We start from the raw sequence: 19948 nt of genomic DNA on the forward strand, positions 1-19948 counted from the left end.
CACCGGACCTTCGTGTGGCTCTCAACAAGGCAGCTGCGGCTCATTGAGGCCCTTTCCTCTGGACGGGGTGAGGTTGGGCTGGTTCTGGAAACCATGGAAGCAGACCTCAGCACCCTGTTCTCCCGAGAGGCCTGGTGAAGCCTCCAACTCAACTCCTCTGCCACAGGGAACAGTGGGGACTGCTGTCTGAAGAGCCCTCCCTGCCTAATGCCACTTGTGGGTACGATGGTGTTGGGGAGGATACAAGTGACCCCCAAACCTCTCCAGGAGGTTCTGGCTCTGGGCTGTTTACTTAGGGAATGGTTTCCTTTTCCCACTGGAGACTGCCCAGTTCTTCTGGGAGGTGATTGGCTGCCCTGCTGAGAGAGATGCTGTGTTTACTGAGAGGAGATAACCCTTCACTTATCTGCTCAGGGGGAGACAGCTCAGGAGGGTCTATCTGTCCAGATCCCAAAAGCCTTTCAGAGGAAAAGCAGGCCCTCTCAAAACACAGGGAGTGCAAACGCACAGGCACGTGGCCTGGGGGAGGGCCAAGCCCTGTGGTGTGGCAGAGTTAGGAAGAGTTGCCACTTTTTACCGTGGTCAATAAGCCTCCAGAAATGATGAAACTTAAAAAAATGAAATAAAAATAGAGCTTAGGATGTTCGCACAGGTCGACGAAAATTCACCTGATATGAGACGATTCATACCCATCAGATCAGTCCTCTAGATCTCAAATTCTACTTTTGTATAAATATGACAAATATTTTTCTCTGGTCTTTGTTCCATAATAGTGATTTTGCTATTTACAAAAAGAAAACAAATAGCGTATCTTACTGAGGATATTCAGTTCTTTTAGGCAGGAAATAAGAAGTGGTTTTTTTTTTTTTTTTTTTTTCCACTCCTAAACACAGTTTTCCAACCACAAAATACTTGATTTAGGATTTCAGGTCCCCGAAACGTGAGAGAATCTATTTCTGTTGTTTTAAGTCCCTGGGTTTGTGATGCTTGGTTCCAGAAGCCCTAGGACACTCACATAGCCCCTAAGAGAGGATCTGGGTTTATTCCAAGATCTGAAAGAAGACCCAGGAACAAAGTGGACAATAGCTTGAGATGAGGGTGGTGAATTAAGGTCCAGGCCAGGTAAGGTCTTAGAGATCCTGCAATTGAGTTTGCATTGTGGTGAGTACAATGGGAAATCCCATTTAAAGCAAGGGCAAATGTGACATCTTTTTAATACATAATTATTTTATGAAGTGAGGATGAAGTCACTTCATGCTGCAGAAATCAGTGCAAAGGCCTCAGGGAGAGGGAAGAGTGTCTCCTGGAAGAAGAGGTGATCGTGGAGATGAAGGGCAGCAGATCCAATCAAGATATATTCCGTAGATAAAGTTGACAGATTTGAATGATTAAATATCGAGGTAGATGGAAGGGGGAAATCAAAAATGATGCCCAGGCATCTGGGCTGAGCCAAGAAAGCAGATGGCAATGAAACCTCAAGAGAAAACAAGTTTGGAAGAGAGGACAAGAATCCAGGGTTCTGTGTTGAGCACTTTCCATTTGGGATGGCTGTGGATAATCCAAAGTGTGAGGGTCGTGTGGGGATAACAGACTTCAGCTCAGGAAAGACATCGTGCTGGAGATGTCAGAGAGGAATCATTTTAGATATCATATAAAACTCAGGTCCCCAAGGAAGAGAAAGTAAAGAGGATCCAGAACCCAATTTTGAGAAATGCCAACATTTAGAGATGGGGTAAAGGAAGATGATCCAACAAAGGAGGTCAACAAGGCAAGTGAGACGGAGGGAAAGTCAGGAAACGATGCTGTGCTACAGGCCAAGAGAGGGAAGTGTCTAAAAAGAAAAAGAAAAAAAGAAAGTTGTGTTCAGCTCAACAAAAGATGCTGAGATGTGAAGTAGGATGAGGCTGTAGAACTGTCTTTTTGATTTGGCAGCACAGAAATTGCTGGGGACCTGGCCCAAGGCACTATCAGGTAAATGCTGGGAGTGAATATCAGACTGGGGTGGGTGGAGAGTGGATGGTCCAAAACTCAATTCCAGATGGGATGGAAGCAAAAAGCATAGGAATGAAACTATAAAAAAATATTCTGAGAAAACATAAAAGGATATTTAAAATAATCTGGAAATAGGAAGGTCTTTAAAAAAAAACAGATAAAAAATTATAAATTTTACTTCACAGTGCTTCTGCATGACAAGAAAAACAAAGAAATTCTAGAAAAAATATGAGATGCAAATATAAAATACATATTATATATATTCCATATATTTGCATATATAATAGAAAAGGGATTCATATTCAATATTTATAAAATAATTTTTTAAATATTTATTTATTTTTTTTAGTTCTCGGCGGACACAACATCTTTGTATGTGGTGTTGAGGATCGAACCCGGGCCACACGCATGCCAGTCAATCGCGCTACCGCTTGAGCCACATCCCCAGCCCCTATAAAATAATTTTTATAAATCAAATTTAAAAAGCCTAAATAACTCAATGGAATAATGAGAAAAAATACCACAGAAAAACATTTTATTGAAGAAGAAAACCAAGGACCTAAAAATATAAGATGCTCAACTTCATTAGTGAACAGAGACATGCTCATATCAAGCACTAATAAGTGGTGGGGATGAAACTTCTCTACAGGGACCCATCATGAGGAGAGTGTAATTGTTATGGCTTTGGAGGGCAATATAGAGACATTTATTAACAAAATTCGCCATATATAATATGTCCTTCAAAACTTTATGCATAGAGAATGTGTTTCCTTGCTGCACTGTGATAGAAAAACATGAAAAAGACATCAGCTAGGGGTTTATTCCTTCCTAGAGCTCTGGGTCTTTTTCCAAGCTCACACAGAATTTGGGTTTTTTGAGGTTGTAGGACTGATGTCCCTATTTCCTCACTGGCTATCAACAACAGGGAGACATTCTGAACTCCTGGAGTTGTCCATAGTCCCCTGCCACATGACTTCTCCCAACACCATGTCTCATTCTTACAGGTCAACAGAGACGCACTCTCTCTATGCACTCACTCTAGTCTGCTAAGACGCTTTTATGTCACGTAATGTACTCAAGGAAGAGATCACCCCATCAAGAAAAATGGGGGAAAAAAACAAGGAAATTGTAAATAAATTCATGGAAGATATTCTGGCCTGGTGTAAAGTAGATAAACCTTTGATGATTTCTGCTAACAAATTCAGTTTATGTCATAGGAGGTTAGAAAATACGTATTTGTGCTAAAAGATGAAATCACAACAGATTTATGAAAGATAGGATTGGCTTTTATTTGTAATTCATGCATTAGAGCAGCCTCCGTTCTACAAAACGGAATGAGTGTTCTCCAAGGGCAATAGCCAAACAGTGGATTTTGTAATATGGGAACAAAGAAACAGGACACACGGGAAAGAAAAACTGATTTGGATAAGTGTCCCCCAACGACTTACGTGTCACCAGCTTGGTCACCAACCCATGATGCTATGGAGAGGTTGTGGAACCTTTAAGAAGTGGAGCCTAATGGGAGATCTTTAGGTTATTGGAGGCATTCTCTTGAAAGGGACTGTGGGACTCTGGTCTTGTCCTTTCTCTCTGTTGGCTTCCTGGCTGCCACCATGTGCAGTTTGCTCCATCATATGCTTCCTGCCATGATGTGCTGCCTCACAGTAGTCCCAAAGCAATGTGGCCAATTGGTCATGGACTGAAAACCTCCACAGCTGTGAGTCAAAGTAAACCTTTACTCTTTATAAGCTTATTGTCAGGTATTTTGTCATAGTGACAGAAAGATGATTAACATGGTTAAAATAAGATTTTTTTGGGGGGGGTAAGGATTAAGTCAAGGGGACATTTTTATTGCATTGAATCAGGTAGATCAAAATCTCCTGTTTTTTAGGAAAAACTAGTTTGTTTGGGCAATCTATCTGCTTCTTTAAAGTTTCAGTTTGATGATGTAGCATTTAGCATGAGTGACTTCATTTTGGTTTGGTCTGGTTTGGGGGCCTAGTACAGAAGCTTAGTCCAAAAGAATGGCCTCCCATCACCTTATTTAATATTCATACCAGTACACAGTGTCCTTTTTCTTCAACTTCTAGAAAAGATTGACTTCCAGGTCAAAAACTTGATTTTTTGATCCAATCCATAAGGCTTACCAAAATGAACTAAACTTAAGTTATGAAAATAAGACAATCCTTTAAATACAAGCTCACTTCCTGCAAGCTCTCTGCCCTGCTGCTGCTTGCACTGAACATTTTCAATGCTTCCTCTCTCCTGGAGAGCGCTGGGAAATGCTGTCAAAAGCAAGTTGTAGGCGGGGATTTGCAACCTGAGTTTTGTTTTTCTTCCTTTCCATTGCGGATAAGCCCTTTGGTGATGTAGGACTTGATTAGGACTGAATGACACCAGCAGCAGGGATATATGTGTCTATGTAGGACCCAGGATTTCCTGCAGAGCTTGTCATCTTTGGAACATTCACAGTGGAAAATACAAAGAATCCCTAGCCCAGTTGTTCCCTGTGGCTACAGCAACACAAAGCTGTGTTCTTTGGACGGGTTTTGCTACCCCAGCAGTCCATAAGAGATTTCCTCTTTGTCATTAAGCCACCATCATGAGCAAATTGTTTTGTCAGTTGGCCAGGACCTCCAAATACTCAAGGATCCTGTTAGCAGGAAACTCCAGCTGTGTGTGTGGAGGTGGGGTGGCCATGCCTTGAAGAAAGGTTCATTTTTTTGTTTCAAGTTGTCATAATCTTTGATTGGGTTCAACAACATGAGAAGAAAATACATCCATGGTTGTTTCTACATGTGGAATTAAGCTGTCCCCTGAGACCAGACAGGGTGATCCAGTGTGACCATGGAACATGATCAGGAAAGACTTTTGAGAGCCAGAGAAAGAACCCTCTATGGTACCATATGTTCAAAGACTAGTAGATGCTGTTAACTCCACATGGTGCCTCAGGACCTGTCAAACTCTACACCTGGTTCAGTCCCCTTCACCACTGGCCATTTCTTTAGACATAGGCCAACACAAGCCCTACCCAGCCTTTGCGCTGCCAGGAAGTGTAGATGAAATCAGTAACAAAGACTTGCTGATGTGCTCAGATATTGTTGCCTGTGGCTTAATTTGCAAATCTCTCTGGACTCCCCATGTGTCCTTGGCTAATGCTAACTGTTTTGCCCTTAAACTTGGTTCAACCACCTATGCTCTGGCCTATTAAAAAAAAAAAAATCCTTTAGAACCCAGACCCCAGTCTGGTCCTCTCCTATCCTAGTATCCAAGGATACCCCCAAACCTGCCTGCTCACTGATATCAACTTTTCAAATCAAAGTACCTTTACCTCCTCCAAGCTCAAGCTCAGGAAAGTCTTGGTGTGAAGGATAAGATTAGACCCCAGAACAGTGAGAGGTACAGAATACAGATGGATCCCTCTAACATTTAATGGTGTGATGAGGCCTATGAAAGAAATGTGGATTCAAAATCAATTCATTATCATGGAACTACTCTTCCTGCCCATGTTCTGTGTGGCACCAACTGTTATAAGACACAATATTTCTTCACTCATTTTGCATTACTGCTAAGTTTCAAAAGGACCTTTACCTTTTATTTTTAATTGACTCTATAATCCCATTTTCTAAAGTTTTAGTGCTTCTGAAATTTACATATATCTTACATTCAGTGTTTTATGATCGCCGTCAGTCAGCCATCAATGGTTATTCAGTTGCCATCCCCTAATCTTTAACAAGGTCAGCATCCAAATCTATGGAATAAGTAGCAGCTGAGAAAAGTCCCAGGGACAATCGTGGAGCACTCATAATTCCTCAAGTACAAATTATCTCGTGGGGAAGAGGAAAGAGAAAAGTGGTGAATCCGATGGGGTTAGCAATTCCTAACCTGGAATTTGAAAGAAACTCTAAATAATGTCAGAGCTAGCTTAAGTACTCAGCACCAATGGCTTTTATTTAATTTTTATTTTTTAAGAGAGAGAGAGAGAGAATTTTAATATTCATTTTTTAGTTTTCGGCGGACACAACATCTTTGTTTGTATGTGGTGCTGAGGATCGAACCTGGGCCGCATGCATGCCAGGCGAGCACACTACTGCTTGAGCCACATCCTCAGCCCACCAATGGCTTTTAGCTCTTTGATGGATTCTTTTAAGAAATGCTGTATCATTAAAACGCTTCAAGGCACAGAGGACAGGTTTTGTAGCAAAACAGTTATCAGTGAATCTGAGTCAAAAAAACAACTCAGAAGAGTCAGAGCATGCATGTGAAGAAGTTTGCAATTTGTTTCGCTTATGTTTTCCTTTTTAGATCTGCATGAAAGGGATACATTATAAAACTCATGCCTAAATAAGACTAAAACAGATCTTTCAATATGCATAAGATAAAAAAGTCCACATGACAAGAAAGTATTGTCCTATTACTTCACAGTATCTGTTCTTTCTGAGAAATGGTACATCTTATAGAAACATGGCTCTCATGAAATATGTGTCACTTGGTCATTGAGAAGTAGAAGACATGATGTCCTCTGGTGTGTTGTCCACTGGTCCTCCCAATATGATGTGGAGTCTTAGTCCAGAGAGATTCACGAGGGATGCATCAGTTTCTTTCTGCTTTGGTGGACTGAGTCATCTGTGGCCACAGAACATTACTTTCTTATCTCAGGACACTCATAGAAGCCACCTACACTAAGATCTAGGTTGATAAATGCTTATAAAATCACTGAGCCTTGTGAAAAGCCAAGCTCAGAAACGGGATAGTGAAAAACCTGTCCAGTACAACACGTATGCCAAGTTCAAGCATGGAGGATGTTCACAGGGATATCAAGCTGTTCATTGCCTTGAGAAATATGAGAAAAGGGTGGTTCAAGAATATGTTGAAATCAAAGCTCATGGAAGTCAAGCTTAGTAGGACCACAGCTACTCTCCACGAGTAGAGCTCCAAGAATTTTACCTGGGTCCTCTCAACAGCTCACATGCCACATGTATGTGCCATGACTTGAGTATAGAACCACAATATTTAATACCTACATCCTTTTGGAAGCAACACTGATACCTTACTGTTATGAGCCATAGTGTGCTCATTTTCCTTCCCCATAAATATGTAATTTCCTTAGTGGGGCTAATATCCTTCTGTTGAGTCTTGTCTGGGCAGGAAGGCATCCTGGTTCCTACCTCCCTCTGCCTCTCTCCACTGTGGAGGCCTCTTGTACAGCCAGATTGGCTGGGTTATAACCTGAACTTGACCAATCAGATGCTTACTCTTGGGGACTTTCAATTCTGGACATGTGACATAGAGAATTCTATGCGTGTGATGCAGGGGATTTTCAGAGGTTAAATTGATCATGGTAGTTCCAGTCTTCGCCACAGTGAAGTCTTGATCGTGCTGAGCCTGAAGCAATGCTGATGCTTTGTTTGATGCACGATATCTCTTCCCTCTAGGTATTTTATGGTTCTTGCTATACCAAATATGTTTTGTAGCTTTATACCAGTTTTGAGAGCCCCAAACTACATCCTTTTAAAACAATTTCTTATTGTTTCAAAAAGCAAGTACCAATTTTTTATTACTTATTACTAAGAGGCCTGGAGCTCACTCTCTCTGTCTCTGTCTCTCTCTCTCTGTTTTAGGGGGGAGGGTACCAGGAATTGAGCCCAGGAATGCTTAACCACTGAGCCACATCCCCAGTCCTTTTTGATATTTTATTTAGAGTCAGGGTCTCCCTCAGTTGCTTTGGGCCTTGCTAATTTGCAGACTCTGGCTTTGGTCTTGCAATCCTCCTGCCTCAGCCTCCCGAGCCACTAGGATTACAGGTGTGCACCACTGCACCTGGCCAAGCCCTGGCTCATTAAACAGCATCTCATATGCAATGAGTAGTTGTTTTAGTCTACTAAGACTGCTATAACAAAGTATCCCAGACTGGGTTACTTAAATAGCATACATTTATTTTCTCATTGCTTTCGAGACTGGAAACTCCAAAATCAGGATCTGGCAGGGTTTATTTTCTAGTGAGGGCTCTCTTCTGGCTTGTACACAGCCACCATCTCGCTATATGCTCATGTGACTTCCTTTATCCACATATGTGATGGGAGGGGCAGACAGGAAGGAGAGGGCAGAATAAGAGCTCTCCAGTATCTCCTTGGATAATACCCTATTGCCTTATTGGTTAGAGTCCCAACTTAATGACCTAATTTAACCTTAATTACTTCTTTATAGGTCCTTTACACAAATACAAGTCAAGGGTGGGAGGGCTTCAACATATAAATTTGGAGTACAGAGGCGGGAAAAAACAAATAATCAACCCAAAAGAGTGGTATCACATGGAGAGGAGAATCTGAAAAACTTTCTCCAGATTATCCTCTTTTATGTCATTAAAGGAAAGAGATGAGGAATGGAATAATTCTATAGAGACCTTTATGAACATGATGATAGCTGGTGGTAGCTGCTAGGATTACACCTGTAATCCTAGCTATTCAGGAGGCTGAGGCAGGAGGATCCCCAGTTTGAGGCCAGCCTGGGCAACTTAGTGAGACCTTGTTTAAAAATGAAAAGATTAAAGAAAGGACTGGGGAGGTAGCTCAGTACCTTTGGGTTTGATCTCCAGACCCCTAGTATCAGCAAAAAGAAATAAAAGAAAAGAAAAAAAGATAATAATGTTGGATCTGACACAGGTGATCCTGTCAAAAGGTTAGTGGCTTAATAGATGGGGCCTTTCCAACTTCCTTAATAAGACTCCTATAGTGCAAGAAATAAAGTGCAAGAATCAATAAATGGGATGGATTCAAACAAAAGGCTTCTTCTCAGCAAAATAAACAATCAGGTAGGTGAATACAAAGCCTACAGAATGGAAGTAAATTTTTACCACACACACATCAGATAGAGCACTAAACTCTAGGATATGTAAAGAACTCAAAAATCTTAACATCAAAAAAAAAAAAACACAACCAAATAACCCAATCAATAAATGGGTCAAGGAACTGAACAGACACTTCTCAGAAGATGATATACAATCAATCAACAAATATATGAACAGATATTCAACATCTCTAGCAATTAGAGAAATACAAATCAAAACTAAGATTTCATCTCACTCCAGTCAGAATGGCAGCTATCAAGAATACAAACAACAAGAATTGTTGGTGAGGATGTGGGGAAACAGGCACACTCATGCATTGCTGGTGGGACTGCAAGTTGGTGCAAACACTCTGGAAAGCAGTGTGGAGATTCCTTGGAAAACTTGGAATGGAACCACCATTTGATCCAGCTATCCCACCCCTTGGTCTATACCAAAAGGACTTAAAAACAGTATACTACAGGGATACAGCCACATCAATGTTTATAGCACATCAATTCACAAAAGCCACATTGTGGAACCAACCTAGATGCCCTTCAACAGATGAATGGATAAAGAAACTGTGGTATATTTATATAATGGACTATTACTCAGCATTAAAAGAGAATAAAATCATGGCATTTTCAGGTAAATGGATGGAGAATATCATGCTAAGTGAAGTAGGCCAATCCCCAAAAACCAAAAGCCAAATGTTTTCTCTGATATGAGGATGCTGATCTATAATCTGGATGGGGGTGGGGAGAATCAGGGCAGGAATGGAGGAACTTTACATAGGGCAAAGGGGAGGGAGGAAAAAGGAGGAAGTAGGGGCGTAGGAAAGATGGTGGAATCAAACGGAGATCATTAACCCAAGTACATGTATGGTGTGATTTTGTGTACAACCAGAGACATGAAAAATAGTGCTCTGTGTACTATGAATTGAAATGTGTTCTGCTGTCATATACAACAAATTAGAGTAAATTAATTAATTCATTTTTTTCTTTTTTTATTGGTTGTTCACAACATTACAAAGCTCTTGACATATCATATTTCATACATTAGATTGAAGTGGGTTATGAACTCCCAATTTTACCCCAAATGCAGATTGCAGAATCACGTCGGTTACACATCCACAATTTTACATAATAAATTAATTAATTTAAAAAAATAAATGGAGCCTTTGACAAATTCCTCCTCCTCAAGATTTGGTGAATTGTGTGTGCTGCAGAAGTTCAACAGGAGAGTGTGGACTAAGAATACAACAGTCTATGTGCCCAATGGTCTCCATCTGACGGTTTCTCTCTGAAGGGACAAATGGGGGTAAAGCCAGATTGTGTTTTAAGTTATATTCCCTTTCAATTCCATTTCAACGTCTCCTAGCAAGGTTTGGGGCCCACTCCCCAAAATCACATATATCAATACATATTTTTTTCTTGGCAGTGATTTTAGTGATAAGCAGGCATGCAACCTGGAAGGAGGGGTTGAGGTGTGTATGTGTATTTATTTAGCATTTAAAATGGTGCTTCTGCTGATAAAATCATCCTAGATATTCCATTACATGTGTGTGCCTTAAAGGAAACAAACACTGAACCAGAGTAACAATCAGTGGCCCAGGACAGAAGAAAGATTTGTATCTGCCAGTCTCTCAAGTGGAATCTTCCTTAGTGCCATTGGTGACTTGGACCCACAAAAATCCATCAGTGCAGGAGGATTGGCCGTGAATGCAGGTGTCGGGACATTTGCAGAATAGCCCTCACTATGTTCTGTGGTGTTGTGTGGGAAAGGGTAAGGAGAAAATGTATGCTTTGCCCTTGGCTCTCTAAGTAGATGCTGTGCTTCCAGAAGGAATTAGATTTCTGAATCCTCAATAGGAGATTCCCAAATAGGAATTATTCTTCTAGTAGAAGAAATAAATTTGACTGGTTGGACTTTTTTTTTTCCCAATGCCGCTGGCCAGGCTTACCAGTCCTAGCTAGGAAGATGAATTAGCCCCAGAAGCACTGGGCAGGTGTTGACAGTGTGGTGCCAGCCATGGGATTCCAACGTGGCCACCAGACTTCTCCTTTTTTCGTGGTGCTCTAAGAAATGAGTGTGAAGGGATGTGTCTAGTGACTTTGGCTCTAACATGGAACAGGAGAAAGTAGGGCAAAGGTGAGTCTCCCTTGCCCAGTAGGGAAGGTTTCTATATTGTAGGAGCTAAAGAGAGATTAAAGTTAAACACTTATAAAAATAGATTCAACCACAAAAGAAGTGAAACTTAGTAGTAGTTATCAGGGATACATGGCAAGGGGGGAAGTCAGCATCTGGGCAATGCTTCTGAGTTCTATATTTAGGGACAAGCAGCCTCCTCCACCATGTGCTTCTGCCATTTTGTACTGTGCCCGTATAGGCCCAAGGCAACAGGGCCAGGCAACTATGGAATGAAACTTATGAAACTACGACTCCAAATAAACCTATCCTCTTTATAAGTTGGTTATCTCAGGTATTTGTCACAGTAACAGAAAACTGACTGACACACAGTTGATGTGGAATGTGAGGCAAAACATGGACCCTCATGATACCTCCTGGTTGCTAACACTCTGGGTTTGCTTTAGTACCTGATTTACAAACCTATGGAAGTCCTTCCTTGGGCCCGACATTTATAAGCAAAGGTTAGTTTGGAAGAAAGGAAGTCAAGTATTTTATTTCACTCTCTGCAACATACTCCTGCCTCTGATGATATCTCCATCCAGAGCAGAAGTTGGTAGAAACTTTCTACTGTGGACCAAAGCACATCAGGAGAAATTGTAGGCCCAGTCATTGCTGGCATTAAGTAAAACTTAGGAAATGTGGCTCCAAGAATGTTATAGAACAGTTCCCACCATTCAGAGCGATCTTGGTATTGTCAAGGTGCTGGCAATGTCCATCATTTGAGCCTCAAGTTCCTGTTCCAGGATGTTTTGGCTCCTGTTTTTTTTTTTTTTTTCTTGTTTGTATGTTTTTTGAGATGGAATCTTGCTACGTTGCCCAGGCTGTCCCTGAACTCCTGAATTCAAACAATCCTCTTGCTTCAGCCTCCCAAGTAGCTGGGACTGCACCCAGCTTCTTGTTGCTTTTTTGGATCCTTTCAGACGTCAATGTGATTGTTCAAGAAAATCCCAAGATCACATTAAAACTTCTCTTTTTTATTCACAATATCTAATTACAAGGCAAAACAAATTAGCAAGATTTTTTTTTTTTTACAAAGTCTCTTAAATGTAATGAAAATAGTAATTAGTAGCCCAATGGGGAGTTACCCGCCTGGCATTCAGATTGTAAAATGTAGCACACTTCTAGGATACACAGAAAAATATAGGATCAAACTTGCTATAAGGTGGTAGGAACTATGATGAGACACTTTTAAGAAATTAGAATCCAATGGTGTCCATCATTTTGTTGTTCTGTTTGGTGGGAGTAGTGGGCGATCCCTGGGACCTCTGGAAGTCTGTGTGATAGGGAGTCAAAAGAGAGAGGGGACTGGGTACAGCTGGGACTCTGGGGAGCATCCCTAAGAAGGAGTGGTGTAAGGATGGCTCAGATGGAAGAAGCCCAGACCTCTCTCACTCCAGTTTAGGTACTCCCTCTGTCACGCCCTCCTCTCTAGTCCCCTAATGCACCTCCTGAGCCGAGTCTGGCCATCCAAGACTCAAAAGATCAGCAGAGCCTTGCCCCTTGACCTCCCACTCGAATTGAGACCCAGTGCTTCCTTGACCCAAGTTGGCCTTAATGAGACTTCCAGGACTTGATGGATTGGTAGAGATGTCCCATCAATATCCAAGGAGGGAGTACATCCAATAACAAATTCCCAGGGCCAAAGGAGTTCCTCGGAAGACTTGAGATAGCCAGTGATCTGACCATGGTCTGGGTGTGGCCATGATGCCTAACGCACTGCTATAAGGAACCACAAAACATCCTTTAAAAGAAAACTAGCCTCTCAAAGTCTGGGCTGTTGATACTCAGAACTAAGGATACTCTGGCCACCCAAGGCAGCTGCCCATCAACCCCACCTCAGCCAAAGCACAAGCGGCCTCTGAGTCCTTTCTGGAATGAAGCTTATTGTTTGAGCTGTTGGGTTGGAGCTGAAGTCAGCAGAAGATGATCTTTTATAAAATCATAAAAATTATTCATGACAGAAGCATGATCCTCCAGTGACAGGAGGAGGAACCCCAGAGATCAACAACCGTTAACTCCGTGGAGGCAGAGATAGAGTCTTTCTATCACTTCATCTTCAGCCCTATTGGAATGTCTAGCATATAGTAAGTGCTCAATAAATACCTAGACAGTAAAAGAAGGACTCAATGTATTATCTGAAGTACAGTAAAGGGATCTTGAACTTGAGGGAGAGACTTTCATTCTCCATTGTCTGCCCATGGGTGTGGGCAACTATCTAAACATAATTGTGGATGCTTCCAGGTATTGAAGATGACGTTGGCCACTTGAAGTCAGGCAGAGGTCAGGGTAAAGAAGAGCCATCCTAGGAAGGATGAGGTAATAGTATTTTAATGCCAGAGTATCTGATTGAAGGCTAGTTTCTTTGTTCCTCTCTCTTTTATTATTCATAAACCTTTAGTGTAATATTCCAGTATTTTCATAACTGTGTTATAGGGAATGACTGGAAGGAGTTCATCTCCACCTTTGGACCAGAGCTTTAAAAAAGAACTGATCTGTCTCAATTTGTTTTCTGTTGCTATAATTGAATAGCACACACTTAGTAATTTATAAAAAATAAAGGTTTACGCACCTTGTGGTTCTGAAGGCTGGGAATTCAAGATCAAGTGGTCACCTCTGGTGAGGGCCTTCTTGCTACATTATAACATGGCAGAGAACATTGCAGGGCAAGACAGAGAAAGATAACCAGAAAGAGACTCTCTTTTATAGCAGAGCTATTCTCTGAATAACCCACTAACCCATTAATCTATAAGTGAGTTCCACTTATAGATCTCTGCTCCTAACCTCTTAATTGTTCTTTCTGGTCCTGCCTCTTAATACCTCACGATGGGGATTAAATTTCAGCATGAGTTTTAATAGAGACATTCAAACTATAGCAGGGTGATAGACAACCCCAAAATAGTAGTCAAAGGAAGGTGATTTTCAGGAAGGCAGGTGCCAGGCTCCCAAGGGTTCAGTTGTTCCCCTTGGGAATTCTTACTTCATTGATTCAGACTTTTTTTTAATGTTAAGAAAGAGTTTCTCTCTGCCGTTGTCCTTGACTGGCTTGTCCCTGTTACTTCTTACAGTTTGTCATGAACTGAAGACCCGTGGGGACATGGTGTCTACTGAATTTGCACGTGTCATTGACCAAAGTCTCTGCCTCTGTCATCTGATTGCAGCAGACCAGAGTATTGTTCCCACATGATCATTAGCCTCAAGATGGGGGTGGAGAGATAGAGCCACCCAAGTGACAGGAACTGATGCTACAGTGGCTTTGGAAACTTGCCCTACCTGTGAATGCTGTTGAAGTCAATATCTTTGGGTGATCACCCCCAATAACACAGAGTATAAAGTTAAGTGCCAAACCATTTTGTTGACAGCTTTCTGAGTTAATTGAAAACCATTTGTTGGATCCTACAGCAAACAGATATTTCTCAGGTAAGGGGCCTTCACAAGGGGAGAGTGATCTCTCTTCAGTTACTGCCTAGAGCAGTTAAGAGCTCCAAGGCCATTCAGTTCTGTGGTGGAGCTTCTCCAATTAGATGTCTACAAAGGTGGCTTATATGTTTATAATCCTCTGATAACTTGGTGGTTGTGGCTGGCACTGAGATCATTTTTTGTTTGTTTGTTTTGCAACTCAGTAGACAGTAATATATTTTTAAAATTTTGTGGCAGATTTAATTAAAAACAAGTTTATTCCACATGCTTGATCTCACCTCCTAGACTTCCACTGGTACATATTTTATCATATATCTTTTTCTCAAGGGCATCTACAGTTTCTCCACACAATGGAAGTGGAGCTCAGAAGTAGAAAATGTGGGCTCTACAGCTAGATAGACCAGTTAAAGACTTGCTTTTGCTGTATATGCCACATCTGAGGTAAGCTGCCTGACAAAGTCCTGCCTCTATTTCCCCATTTGAAGATGAGTACAGAAGTTCCAGAGCAGACAGAATTGGTGTTCAACTCTGTACTATACCGGCATAGAGCCTGGCCCACAGGAGGGGTTCAACAGATTAAAAAAAAAAAACACTGGGAAATAAATATTAATCATTGATGTCATCATTCCATACTTTCAGTCTCCTATGGTACTTACCCCCAAGGGACCAGGTGACAGCCGTGTGCTCAGCCTGGGAGCTCGGGCCCTGAAGATTCTCCTGTGAAATTCGTCCTCTCTGAGGAGTCCATGTTACTGCTCACTGAGCTGAACCTGGCCCAAAATGAGTCAAGGGTCCCCAGCTCCAACATGGATCACCTTGCTTTTCTAAAGCCAGCCAGTCTTGGATTGTGTGTGTGTATGTGTGTGGGGGGTGGTGAGTGGGTATTGCATATATATGTGTGGCATGTGGTATATCTGGAGTGTGGTATCAGTGTTGTGGTGTGTATGTGTATGATGTATGGTGGCACATGTGTCTGAGGTATGTGTGTGATGTATGTGTAGTGTATATGATAGATATGTATATTTATGTGTGTGTGGTAAATGGTGTGATGTTTATGTATGTATGTTGTGTGGTGTGTGGGGTGTGTGGTATGGTGTGCGTGTAGTGTATATGTGATAGATGTGCTTTGCATATATGGTACATATATGCCTGTATGTGGTGTTTTATGTGTGATGAGTGTGTGCATGTGTGTATGTACATGTGACACGTATGATGCATGTGTGTGGTGTGCCTGTGTTGTGTTCTTGTATACATGAATGTGGATATGCACATGTGTGTGTATTATTCTGGCTTTGTAAAGAAGGGGCAGTCCCTGAGTTTCTTCGTGCATGCCTGTATACAGCAGTCCACCCTGCCCAGGCCTCAATGAGCCTTGCTTTAGTCCCTGGCACCCACCTGTGCCTTTTGGAGTTAGGTCAGCATCTAAGAGGGAAGTGAGACTTTGCCCTGAGATAGGAAGATTCCATCTGGATTCTTTGCTTCAAAGCAAAGCAACATTTCCTGAGCTCCACAATACAAAGCCCCACCCTTTTCCTGGCCTGAGCCTGGACTCCTTTTTCTCCAGCATCCAGAGACTGCATTTGAGCTCTCCCACTTAAACCTCTTTAGCAGCTGCTTGGGTCACATGGATATCTGGGTCTGAGGCCTCCCCCACCGTCACTTCTCCCAGGCTCCATAGGCTCCATGCAAGCAGTGGGAGGGTCTGCAGTTGAACTTGGCTCTGTTCTTGCCTGTCCTGCTCCCCACTAAAGGATCTCCTGGGTAAACCTCCCCAGGTCTGTCTTGAATCAGCTGAGCCTTTCCTGAATGATTTATCCACAGAGTTTAATTTACAGTGTAGAGCACCAGCTAGGGACTAACAGCTAGAGTGTTATTCAGTATGAGATTTTCTCTTGAGAAGCAACCAGCATGACAATGCTGCCCTGGCCAAATGAGTTTTCAACACCAGTACAAAGGCTTATGAGTAGACCAACTCAGCAGCCAGGTGCCTCTTTTCTCTTAGCCTTGCTGGATTTTAATCTGGTTGTTTTTGAGGCAAAAAAAAAAAAAATGGATTGCCTATAGCAGATTTAAAGTGAAGACTCCAGAACTAAATGCATGTTTCTGATGAATGATTGCCCTGCTCCTCTATTAATTCTAAGCCATATGCTTTATGCCTCTGTCTACAAGTGACCTGCATGTATAAGCTGCCAGCTGTAGACGGAAGCTCCAAGTTTTCCACCCAATGGAGTTTGGCCTCATCACGTTCCTGATGTCAGTGGGGAGTGATGATTTTGCTCACTCGCAGATAGATTAATTAGATTCCAAGCTGAAGTTGTTTTATAGGTGCTTATAGTCCAAGGATATTACTGCTGGATCTGGAGCTAGAAAACCACAGGTACAAAATCATAACTACCCCGAAACTCATAAACATATATTCCATAGCAAGACCATGTAGAGTCCAAGGGGGCATTTTTCCTGTTTCCCTGTATAGAAAACTTTTTTTTTTTTTTTTTTTTTTTGGTGCTGGGATGGAACTCAGAACCTGGGATATGCTTAAGCAGACACTGTATCACTGATCTGCACCCCAGCTTCTACAAGGCCCTTAAATTCCCTCCACTTCCTGCTCTAAACACCCTGACTGGTGGTGGTCTTAAAAACATAAAGAAGAAGAGAAATGTGGCTCGTTTTGGTAGATGTTGCCCAGGAAATAGTTTAAAGTGGAATTTGCTGAGTTGTGCCTATGGAAAAAGCCTTAAGAATTTATACTGGTTTGGTGCATGCCCATAATCCCAGCATTACAGGCTGAGGCAGGAGAATCCTAATTTCAAGCCAGCCTCGGCAATTTAGTGAGGCTCTGAGAAACTTGGCAAGATCCTGTCTCAAAAATAAAAAATAAAAAAGGGCTGGGGATGTGGCTCCGTGGTTAAGCACCCCTGGGTTCAATCCCTGGTACAAAAAAAAAAAAAAAGAAAGAAAGAAAAGAAAAGAAAAAAGTTTATACCTGAGGTTTTGTGATGATCCCCTTGGAGCTGCGGCAGTGTGGGATTCAGGGCATCCTCAGAGGGATGCAGTTACTAGCTTGATGGGAAGAATCTCATTATAGCACATTTTCCCTTTTAATTTACTCTCCCATCAAATTGCAAACTGGAGCTATCGGGAGGCTCTCAGGATTTCTACCATATCCATGTATACGTCTTGTCATGTAATGGAGCTTTTTTTGTTGCTTACATTTTTTCAGTCTTGTAAAATTGCCCTCAAATATACTCCTCTGCCTGCTCATTGCTCACAAAACACGGTGCAGAGGTTGCAACAGATGGAAGTGAGTATCGTGGTTTCTCTTATCTCTGGGGTCTGCTAATGGTGTCTTAACCTCAAGCCCTGCCCATTTAATAGCACTGCATGATGGCATGATTTATGGTGGAACCTGCTCCAGCTAATATAGTCTGAGCACCTATATGTTTATCACTGTGCCAGGCAGTGTGCCATTTAACTCTCAAACACCCCACAAAATAGGCACTATTATTCATCCTATTTTTCAGAGCTGGAACTGAGGCTCAGAGAAGTTACACACTTGGCAAAGTCACACAGCTAGTAAGCTCTGAGCTGGAACCCAAACTAGATCTGTCTCCAGGACTAGAGTATTCTCTTTGCTCTGGGACTGCAGGTCCTAAAGTATACATTGGTAGATGGAGTAGTGACACGGCCAAATCAGCCCTCTGCCTTCATTGGGACAATGTGTCTGACTATATTGAGTGGGATCTTTTGCAGGTCCTCGTGCCTATGTCTACGGCTTGGCTTCTGGGTGTTCATGAAAATCCCCCTGAAACTGTATACAAGATGGTATGTGTGTGTGTGTGTGTGTTTCTGTACCCCTTGAACAAATTTTAAGGGGGTCGATAGCAATGTTTGAAATTCCTGACATTGTGAGGCAGGATGATATCAATTTACTACCTTGTCTGCTTCTCTTCTAGGCTTTTTTGACAATCGCTGACCCATTTGTCACCACTCTCTGCCATTTTGTTAAACTCTTGGGACTCTGGTCCTAGGCTATTGGGTGAGAATGTGGGGCAAATGGACTTGCTCTCATGGTGCAGAGCTGCCTGGCTGCCACTTGCCTTCCAACATGCCATCAAAGTTCAGTGGACTATGGAGCATCTCCAAGTGGAGAGACCATTGAGCATCAGTCTGGAAGTGGCTCCTTGCAGCCCCTCAAATGCTTATTGGCCATGGAGCTTGAGAATGAGATTTACTGATGGGAAGGGGCTGGTGTGCCCAATGCCCTCTGGGTTCTGGCCTGGGACAGTTGCCCTCTTACTGGAAGCTTCATGTCAAATCACTCAAAGTTCTTCTCATGTGGTAGGCAGGACCTGGACTTGAGAGGCCCTCCAGGGGCAAGACCAACACTGCCCTGTTACAGAAGATACAAGGTGAGAAAAGGAAGGAAGGGGGTTGGGCCTCGGTTTTCCTGACCCATTTTCCAGAGTAAGAATTGAAGATAAATTTTCAAATGGAGCTAACCTAAGCAGCATTGCTTCAGGCAAAATATAAGGGGTACATAGCTAAAAACCCCAAACACCAACTGTTCCTAAGTTATAAATAGTTTTCTTCTGAATAAAACTCACATCAGGAATGAAACCCTCAGGGTTATAGACAATCACAAGTGCTTGGGAACAAGTTATTGTGGTCCAACTTAAGAGAAGCCTTGACTAAAACCTGGACATTCACTTCCAAGATCTCTCTTCCAGAACTCTCCAAAACAAAAACCCATGAAACCATCATCAGTTTTTCCATTTGTCTTTGGTTGAGGACCTAATAGTTACGGAGCAATTTTTATTTATTTTTTTGGTATTGGGATGGAACTCAGGGGTGCTTTATCACTGAGCTAGTCCTTTTTATTTTTTGAGATATGATTTGGCTGAGGGTCTTGCTAAGTTGCTGAGGTTTTCCTTGTACTTGCAATCCTCCTGCTTTAGCCTCCTGAGTTTCTGGGATTACAGCTGTGTGCCACCATTCCCAGGGGGAGCAAAGGTCTTTCTCATCATGTCTTCTTCCTTTCTCATCCCCACCCCAACCTGAAGACAGGCTTCCTTTAGTAGCTCAAAGCCATTTCTCAACAATTACAAAAAAAAAAAAAAAGGTTTTTTTGTTCTTTTGCTCACCTTGTCTGATTATACCTGAAACAGGATGAGAGCTGAGTTTTCTCTGTTAGTAATGGGTACATGTACCTGAATGTTTCTTGGTGCGCTGGAGTAGTGGGGTTCCTGGTTTGTTTGAAACTAAGAACTGATTTTTGCCTTGAACTGCTTTAAATCCTCATTGGAACAAGGCAGTGGGATGTAAATTAATAAAAGATATAAATGCTAGTTCATAACTGTAGGTAGATCCTGAGCTGGGGCTAGGAGATGGCCTACTTCCAATAAGCTATGTGTCCTGGGGCTCATCACTGCTGCCTCTCAACTGTAGAGAAACAGGAAAAGGTCCTGGAAAACAATCTCATCTTCAAAGAATTCCTTCATTCAATCACAAGTTTGAAAATCAACAAAG

The sequence above is a fragment of the Urocitellus parryii genome, chromosome 9, assembly GCF_045843805.1.
Source record: "Urocitellus parryii isolate mUroPar1 chromosome 9, mUroPar1.hap1, whole genome shotgun sequence".
In the NCBI taxonomy this organism is placed as follows: Eukaryota; Metazoa; Chordata; class Mammalia; order Rodentia; family Sciuridae; genus Urocitellus; species Urocitellus parryii.